The following is a 10,610-nucleotide window of genomic DNA, read 5'->3' as shown; positions in this document are numbered from 1 at the left end:
TCTAGCGAGAAGAATACAGTTTTGAGTTTTCTTTATCCCACAATTTTGTTATTGTGATGGGAAAAGAAAAAACTAAGTTCAGGAAATTGCAGGAACATGTTCTACATAAGATCGGATAAACGTTGCACTAGGTTTGGTGCATTGTGCCAAAACTTCATTGTTTGGGCTGGTATTGAATCAAGACGAGATATGATGGTGCATCCTAGTATGTGCATGATTCTTCAATATGTGAGATGTAATTCTTTGGCTTTTTTCTTGGTAAAGATTACTTTTTCAAACTTGCTATTAGGTTGTCTCTCATGCCTTCCTGTTTTTATTAGTCTGCATTAATCGACAAAGAATCGGAAGATCTAACGATTACAAAGTAACCAACGTTCATTTGATGATGTTCTGCAATTCTTAGAGCAAAAAAGGTGTGTACATTTGCTTAATTTGTTTGCTGATTTTCTTTGTTATCTCATGCAGCTGTTAACTCGGTGTTGGAAGAATTGATGGTTTTTTTTTTTGTTTCAGAACCAGGTTTGTTTAATTATGTAAAGTACTAATTCATTGGAAATGAGAGTGTGCTGTTAATTGGGCCTCGTTGTATCAACAATCGTGCAGAACTGAATATTCTAACAGGTAAAGCCTTGTTTCTATATGCTTCTAAGATGGAAAATAATGTATTGGGTTGTCAATTAACTATAGTCATCGTTATTGCTGATATTTTGAAAATGTCGTGATATATTATTGCCATTTTCAGGTAATCCAATAATATCGGCAAAATTTCGCTAGAATACAAAATATTGTGATATTTTGAAAAAAATCTTATTTTATATATTTTAAGCATAATATGTTTTTGTTTGTTTTGTATTTTTAAAACTTTTAAAACTTGTAAAACTTTTAAAACTTGTAAAACTTATTTGTTTATATTTGAAAAAAAACAATGCAGTGACATTATTTTCTTATTTTTATTATTATTTATAATTTTCAAAATTTACAACTTTTTCATTTTTCTGAAAAATCTCCAAGAAAAATTATTGGCAAGAAATTGCTGAGAACAGTACTGGTGACCATGCAATTAACGCTCAGTACAGACATTCTTAAATAAATCCATTCATATATTGGTTCCACCATATATGCATGTGTCCAGCTGCTTAGTGACAGGATAATAACTTCATAAGTAAATGTGATATTTCTTTCAGGTGGGAGAACAGGTTCTGGAGGTGATCAATTTGCAGCAGATGGCAATGGTGCCGCTAACTGATGTTTTTTGTAGAGTACATGGGAGAGATCACGAAGTTTGACAGCTAATGTATCATAGCATAAGCATTTTTATTCTTTTTCCAATAATTGTTCTTGCATTAATCAGTGATTATGAGTGGTTCTCTCTCTCTCTCTCTCTCTCTCTCTCTCTCTCTCTCTCTATATATATATATATATATATATATATATATATATATATATATATATAGGTTTGAATAATATACCACAACCACATCAACTATGGCATTGTTTCCTTGAACCGTGTATATATATATAGGTTTGAATAATATACCACAATCACATCAACTATGGCATTGTTTCCTTGAACCGTATTGAAGGAATAGGTACTACAGAGGGATCTGCTAAAGTAGAAGTTGGTGCCATCTATTGTGGAGAAGCTAGACTTGATAAACTTTATTTGCAGTAGTAAGGGCATTGTTATTTTCACATGATGCGCTGTTTTGCAATGTCCGGAATAAAAGGGAAGCTTTTAAACGGTCACTTAAGTTTCCAACATAATTTAAAAATGCAACCATCTTTTCAAAAATTTCCAAAACCACATCTAAACTTTGTTATAGTTAATTAAAAACTCATGGACAGTTTTAACATTTAATCAATTGAATTATCTCAAATATGACCTTTAAAAATCAGTTAAACACTTTTTTTTCTCTTATCCCAAAGTTTGATTTCATTTTTCTTTAAGTTGAATCACTTTTTTTGCGGCATGGGGACTATGATAAATTGTAAATGAATAGATTTTAAGGATAAATAAAAATTGTAAAATAAAGAAATGAGGAGTAAGGTATCAAATCACAATCAACCTAATTTTTAAGCCTTAAAGCCAAGGTTGACAAGAAAGAACAATACTATATGTTAATTGTTGCAGGGTAAAAGATAACGTTTTAGATCTACATAACACTTCCTTTTTTAAATATCCAAATGTCATGCTTTTTTGAATTATTACATAAACTTAGTTGTCATAAAAATGACCATATTGTATGAGTAATTTGATGTGATTTTCTAAAAATTCTACAATTTTGACATTCTCCTAATGTTTAAAATTGTAAATATTTGACATCATTAGGACCTTTTTACCCTTTATAATTATGAATTTAAGCAATTTTGGGATAAAATTGTACCATCAGTCCAATATGTTCAACACTCACTCAAATCCAGAATCACAAGTTTTTTTTTATGTAAATTTAGATTTTACGAACTCACATAAATTTATTTGCGAAATCTTGGTGAAATTAAAACTACCACAATCACAAATATCATACTCTTTCACATATAATAAATATTTTTGCATAAAAATATTTGCGAAACATCTCTTACAAATAGAATACTTTCGCATATATCTTGAAATCACATAAGTTTACGTGTGAAACTCCACTTAAAGGGAATCAACAAAATCGTAAATACGCTACTTACATATTTGCAAATTTTTTTATTATATGTGATTTTATCGAATTATCTATATACACATTTTTGTTCTAGGGTTTTTTCTTCTCGTTTATGTTTGCAAAAAACTTTTAACTCTTGCGGCGATTCTTGCATTTTGAGGAGGTTCTGGTATCATCCTTGTGATCGACTTCTCCATCTACAGTTTTGAAAGATGAGTTCCATACAATATATACCTGTATATCCCTATGCATATTTTTTAGGAGGTTACACAACCATCATTGTGGTTGACTTTCATTTAGGGTTTACTATGTTTGCAATTTTTTTCATAGAAATATATATTATTGTACTTCAAGTTATCTGATTTAATTAATAATCATTGTTCTTGTGTTGGTGTAATGGGGCCAAGCTTTACTATGCACAAGCATTAAAAGAGTTATAAGCAGTCAATGATAGCGTCAGAAAGAACTGAAGTACTATATTGTAGGTTTGATTACATCAATTGAAAATCTATAGTGGTTTCTAAAAAGATTGCGTTTAAAGAATTTGCGGCTTTGATGTCTCGTAAAACTGAATATGCAGCTTTGACCCTCTGGTATAATTATTCTCTCAACAATCAAGAAATGTGGATAGATGTTGAGGATGAGGATGATGTATAATCAATAGAGAATATACATCTATCTTAGGTACCATCACTTTATATATATATATATATATATATATATATATATATATATATATATATATATATATATATATATATATATATATATATATATATATATATATATATATATATATATATATACTAATTCAGATTGAATTAGCACAATACAGCTGAATGGACCAATTATATTTTATTTTGATAACATTGTTTTATACTTCAGATGCTATTTGAAGTAGGCGGTTAAATGTCATAGCAGCCTTTGGCTAATAATAGACAGTTGGGCAGCCTTTTAAAAATAACTATAATAGAAACCATGGTCTCTAACTTCATGTTTATCATTTAATAACAATGCAGCTTTTTTTTTTGAGTTTTTTGAAAGGCAAGTTGGGGTTAGTCAGCCACCAGTTATTATTCAATGTATCACTGGGGTTTTGAACCTGCAACCTTCCACCACAAGGAGACCAGCCACGCCGAGCCCCCATTGGTAACAATGCAGCTTCCTTGTTCCAACAAAACTACCAATTAGTATAACAGTTCATAATGTGCCAATACATAAGAGAAAAAGAGAGAGAGATAATGTGGGATTCTATGCAGAGTAAAAAATTAGGAAAAGCCAGGAACGGGTTCCGGTTGTCTGGCAGGAGCTGTTAGTGCACGTCACCTTGTGTTGTGACGTTGCAAGTTCAAATCCCAATAGTATAGTTGTATAACTGGTAGGAGGGGTGTCAACGGGTCGGGTTTGGTTCAGACCCAGGTGGAACCAGACTTGGACCTGATTTTTGAGTATGATACTGGGTCCAAACCCCGGTCTAATCGGGTTCACCAAAAGAAAAATCATACCTGGACCTGATAAGAACTACATGAACTTGACCCGGTAAAAACCATATTTTTTTTTTATCAATTTTACATTGAAAAATTGCGGGTCTTAATCGAAACTCAGGTCAAGTCCAGGTCTGGTATAAAATTTCACAAACTATACCCGGATCCATGTATTAATCCAACCTTTGGGTCTGAACCCAGGTCTTAATCCCGTCTTCTTATTTATCACCATACCCAGACCCTATAGGGTTTGGATCGGTCGGGTCCTGCTAAACCCTACCTATTGACACCCTAGGAGTCTGTCTAACCCCAGCTTTCTCTATGAAAAAAAATAGGAAAGCCACTTACATGGATTCCATGGAGAGAGAGAGAGAGAGAGAGAGAGAGAGAGAGAGAGAGAGAGAGAGAGAGAGAGAGAGAGAGCTTTGTTGAAAAAATGAGCTGGACATTTTTGTGGAAATTGAAATGGATAGTATGGAATGTTATGTGACTGATTTTGAAGATGCCATGCTTGGTGATTCTGCTGCTTGCTGAAAGCTTCCAATTGGATTTTGGAAGATTCTTGTCCAGATTACATGTTAAAGGTCACTGCTTATTGTTTGGGTTGTTTGAGCACAAATATCAGAAAGCTCTATACAGATGGTCTCTTGAAGAATTGTTTATTTTGGATTTCCAGGCTAAAGAGTGCTTGAAACGTGAGAAAGACAGAGTTTCACATTAGTTGCACGCAAGCAGTGATCACAAGTTGTTGGGGGTATATTTCCATACATTTGGTTGCTGTCTGTTTCTTATAAATGTTATTATACCAAATTACGCTTTCAAAGGAAAGTCTCTTTAGATCATTGATACTTGCATGTGCTCAGGCTTCAATGTCTGGAAAGCATTTTTGCATGCATGTGAATGCAAGCTGTGAGTTATTTGCATTGCATATCCATTCCTTAAATATTTGTTCATCTAAAGCAATGAAAATATTATTATGCTCCCATTAGAAGCACCATGGTTTACTTGGTGATGCAATTCAGTTGGGTCAACTTGGTCAATTGGGTCCTGATTTTCAAAGACCAAGCAGACTCATGCATGTCGACTTGCCTGTCAACTGGTCTTAGTTGCTTAAGTTTGTGTCAGCTTGTTGTTGACTTGAGGCTTGATCAAGTTGATTATTTCCAGCTTTAGGGAATGAATCAGGTGTTTAATCATCAATTTTGAGTTTAGTTCCTTTTGTGTTGCATCAGAACGTGCAACAGGACCTGTTGTTTGTGTATGCAAGTCAGCTTCTTTAGAAGGAACATTCTGGATGTCATGCTTTACTGAGGGATGACAGAGGTGTTTGTGGATGACAAGTCCTTGTTTCAACCATTTCTCTTTTGTATTGGGGTGAAAGCTAAGTACCTGTTTTATTGTTTCATTGTAGAGGCAAGATCTTTCAAGAATGTTCAGGCTTTTAGCAGAATAAACAAGGGCTTTGACCCAGTCTCTCAGATATTTAAGCAAGTGAGATTTCATTTTTCATTTTAGTATTGATAAAAATTCTCTCCTGGTCATTTTGTTTTAAGATTTTATGATATCATTCAGCATGTATTACTGCATGCTGAAAGGTTGGCCTTAGTAAAGCAAGCTGAGGATGCTGCAAGCAACAAGAAGGCATGGACTTGAAAATGTGAGGTTCTGTTAGACTTTGTTATGCATAATGACTGTAACAGTGTTGTTAAAAGCGCGCCTCGCCTTGAGGCGAGGCCCTCTGCGCCTCAAGACGCCGGCCTAAGGCGCGCTTCATCAATAAATCATTTTTTAGTATTTATTTTAGATTTTTTAGTATTTATTTTAGATTTTTTATTTCTTATTGCTTGTTGTTTCATCAATAAAACATTTTATTTATTTAATTGTATTTTTAAATATTTTTTTATAGTTTAATCCTTAGTTTTTTTTATAAGTTATATAATCAATTTCATGTTAATTTCTTGAATTTTTTAGTATTTTATTTTAGATTTTCTATTTCTTATTGCTTGTTGCTTCATCAATAAAGCATTTTTTATTTATTTGTATTTTTAGATATTTGTTATAGTTTTTTTTAATTTTTCAAATTTTTTTTTGAGGCTTACACTTTACAATCAGTTTCTTAGTTACTTTTACATGTTAATCTCGTATTCTTTAGTGTTTATTTTAGATTTTCTATTTCTTATTGCTTGTTGTTTCATTAATAAATCATTTTATTTATTTATTTGTATTTTTAGATATTTTTAATAGTTTTTTTAGGTTTAAAAAAATTTGAGGCTTACACTTTACTCCTCGCCTCAGTTTTTGGTGGAGCGCCTCGCTACGCCTCAACGCTTTTCACAAAATTGGCCTGTAATAATCATGTTTATCATGGTTTGAATGAATTTTTTTAATTTGTATCTTACATGTATAATGAATATTTTTATGAGAAGGGTATGATCTGTTAACTCATATTTTGATTCTCTAAATTAATCATCTAATTTTGTTTCTCTATGTTCAGCCAACTACTGATGATATTTCACATGCAACTATGTCACACGAATATTCTATACTTTAAGAGGCTCTATTTTTTTTTGAAAGAAAGTATAAATATGTATTATTATTTTTGTTATTTTTTATTTTCATAGGAACTATTTGGTCAAATGTCAAATAGAGTTGTTGGGTGATTTTTTTGACTAGTCAACATAGAGTTGACTAGTCAATAGAGCTTTTAGAATACTCCAAAAGCTCTATTAAAGTCTTCCTCTATTTTGTACCTGTATAAATAGGGGTTTTTATCTTTTTTCATTTCTTATTGCTTTTCTTAAGTATTAATGCTCAATAAGATGAATATTTTTTTTATGTTTTGTGTTATTTTCTTTAATTCTTTAATGTTTTGAATACACTTAGTGCTTGTATTGTGCCTTTATGCTCTTTTATTGTTCATTAGTTAGACTTATGTATGTGCATGTGCACTTTGTGTTTATGATTTTGTAGGCTCTTAGAAGCCCTCGTTTTGTATTTTCATATATTTCATTACATGGTATCAAAGTCAAAAAATTATTTTTGGTATTTTGCCCCTTTTAGGTCTTGAGATTCTTTGTTTCGAGTTCATGCTTCGTGATCGTTGGCTGGCTTGGATTCAATGAAAATCTTGACCCAGTATGTATCTTATATCTTTAAGTGTTACTTGTGTTATCTATTTCATACATTATGCCTGAGAAATCACTCATTTTTCCTATCTTTGAAAAATTATTTGTTATTTTTATAAAAAAAACTAAAACTTTAAATGTTAAAAAAATTTATCATTGGATTTATTTTTATTAAATATATTATAATGTTTATAATATTTGTTTGATCTTGTAAATTTCTATTTGTGTATGCTTTTATGGGATTTAGTTTGAATCTTAGTCTTTCAAAACTTGCTTTATTTGATATGCACACATATGATCTAGTATTCTTGAGCCTGTATTATTGACATTTAGATGCTTTTTTTGAATAATTCATGGTTATAAGTGTCAAATCATGTTCGTATTTATTATTGAACTTTGTTTTGTTTCTTTTTAAAAAATTATCATATATTTTAAAATAATTTAAAATAATATTGTGTGTCTTTCACAAGTATGATCTTATGAAATCTTGCTTAACTTGTGTTTAATTTTTTCTCTTTACTGTTGGTGTAATTTTATGTGAAACTTAAAGTAGCTTATGAAATATTAAAAATTATGATCTAGCTTATGAATAAATAAAGTTTATATCGATATTTGATCCTTGTGCAATTGTGATTGCCTTACATGAGAATGAGATTGTCTATTCATACATAAGGTATTGAACATGATTTTTTATGGTAGTCATTCACTTTAATAAATGTTTTTTGTGGGACAATAGTTACGTTATTCAGTGTTTCTCTTGTTGGTCTTTATAATTGTGTTGTTTTCTTAGTCTATAGCTCTTTAATGAAAATTATCTTACATATTTTGTATAAGATTTAAATATTATATTTTATTGCATACTTAATTTTTAATAAAATATCAAGTTGAGAATTATGAGAAACTTCTTTGTGTTTACACTTTGTGGGTGTTATAAGTGTTTATCTCATGGTTAACTTTATTACTTGTCCATTATTAATGGACGTGTGTACCCACTTAAATCTTTGTTGGACATGTGTGTTCTTGATTAAAGACTCCTAATTCATTGCATACTTGTTATTTATAAAATATTATTTTTTATATTATGGCCTTTTTGGTATATACCCTTAGTGCCTTAATCTATCACTTGCATATATGCTTGAATGTGTTCCTATACATATCTTATGTGATTCTTCATAGCTTTTGTATAAAATATGTGATTTTAAGTTATTAAGATTATTGCATATACATGAGCACTTGGTTTTCTATATAATTTTTTGAGAATCTCTATATATGTTTTGATCCTTTTTAATGTTATATACTGTTGTTATCTCATAATAGACTTGTAATCTAGATTAAGCTATCTCTCTCTATACCTTGCTTATATTGAATATGCATATGATTGCATCAGTTGACATCATGTTATGCGTATTATTACACTATATTCATTCTAAGTTTTCATTTATCATTATTGGATTTGATTTCAAACTTTGTTTTTTAAATTAGTTCTTATTATATGAACACACTTATTTGGAAATTGATTTTCATGACTATTTATTGCCTTCTTATAGCATTTGTCTTGTCTATAGATTTTTTATATTATGTATCTTTTGTTTTTAGCCTTGTTGCTTTTATTGAACCAGAGTTGGTGAGTTGTGCACCTCAGTTTTATATGTTTATATTGTCGACTTATAGTTTGGCTTTAATTGATGTTTGTTTGATACTTGGTTTCATGAGTGTATTGTATCATTAATAGCCCGATAGATTTCAAAAAAAAAAAAAAACCAGAATTTTTTGTTTTTTTTAAAGGTAATATGTTTTAGTATGTAATAATGCAATGGTCTCACCAACGAACACGTTTCAATCATACCAAGTACTAGACGGCCCGCCTGAGCGCAAGCGCGGACATGTCTTAGCCTCCTAGTACCAGATCAAGTACGAAACCACCGTTAACTAATCTGATTAAACCATTACATAGAAGAAATTATTAATTTAAGTATTTCATCATTGGCATTGCTTTAACCAAACTAAGTTCTAAGGAGTCACCATGCGCATGCACTGACGTTTAATAGCTTCTTAGAACAAAGTTCGAGATAAATATGTTCAAATAACAAAATCCTTATACCATTACTTATGTAAGCAAACACTAAAAAGAATATTGATTTGAAATTAATTTAATATGTTAGATTTTTTGTTAAGCCTCCCAGACACATTACATTTAAAAACATTGCCATTCAACCACCCATAAAAGAAATTAATTGAAATATAAAACAATCCAATTAAATATCAAATCATTCAAAAATAGATAATTAAATAGTCAAATGAGTATCAAATTAAAAACAGACAAATAACCCCTAAGATCTCGAAAACATCAGTCACTCACAGCCCCCTCACAACATCCTTCATTCGCTCCACATATCACATGTTACCTAAAAAATATTTTATTTTGAAAGCATGAGACTTTGAAGAGCCTCAATAAGATTTACATAGCTAACGCAAGATACAATACATAAATTTTGCATAGTATATATCAATCACCAAAGTACAACATTCAACATTTAATAGGCAAATAAACGATTAAATAGAGAGTTCATGCATTCATGATTCTAAAAATATACAGAAGCATGATATACAAATTTCAATCATGTATAACTATATTCTAATTGAAATCAAGACATTCAATAATATGCATGAATCCACATACTCATATGAGCATAAATAAAAGTGCAGAAAAGTAAAATGAGCAAGTATTTTAAGTTTAACTTGATTACCAAAAAGCCTATGGGTATGCATAGGACTTCTACAAAACAAACTAAACTACTCGAGTGTTTATTATGCTATGCATTTTAATTTTTCGAGTAACTGACTGAGTTGTCCTCCCAGGAGCGAAGTCAGGCCGTGAGACGTAGCGGCATGCTCAGAGAGAATATGTCTAGGGGCATAGCTTTGTGTCATACGATGATCATGATTACTCACTTATGCAGAAGTCTTAGGGACATGCCCACCTAGAATAAAGAGACAATCCTGGTCTCTTTAAATTCTCTGGGCTGGGAGACCATTGAGGCATTACCCCTCACAGCATAATAAGAAAGAAAATGCCCAAAGTGTGTCATACCACCTACCCTCTCTAAGGTAAACCTCAAACCATTTTGGTTCAACATACCTTGATAAAAGCATACCCAGAATCCTGCTTAAGTTATCTTATTCATTAGGCCATAGGTACATGCATCTACCATTTAGGCTAGTGCATTGCTATCTCACTATTCTCTCTTTGAAACCATAAATTAACATTTTATTGTGCACCCAAATGCCCATGCAACATTGTGAGATTTCTGTTATCCTATCATAAACAATGAATCATGTCAACATGCTATTCA

At 31.1% G+C, this 10,610-nt stretch overlaps 1 long non-coding RNA gene across 1 annotated transcript; it reads left to right on the top strand.

Annotated features, from left to right (window-relative positions):
* The first annotated feature begins 293 nt into the window (after positions 1 to 293).
* On the top strand, positions 294 to 1,347 carry LOC149844225 (uncharacterized). The gene is made up of 3 exons (XR_016430962.1): positions 294 to 413; positions 514 to 621; positions 1,185 to 1,347. It is a non-coding gene; the product is annotated as an uncharacterized LOC149844225 (long non-coding RNA).
* Positions 1,348 to 10,610: the final 9,263 nt, after the last annotated feature.

The sequence above is a fragment of the Nuphar pumila genome, chromosome 3 (assembly GCF_984573655.1).
Source record: "Nuphar pumila chromosome 3, dmNupPumi1.hap1.1, whole genome shotgun sequence".
Taxonomy (NCBI): domain Eukaryota; kingdom Viridiplantae; phylum Streptophyta; class Magnoliopsida; order Nymphaeales; family Nymphaeaceae; genus Nuphar; species Nuphar pumila.
This window is presented reverse-complemented; position numbering and strand designations above follow the sequence as displayed.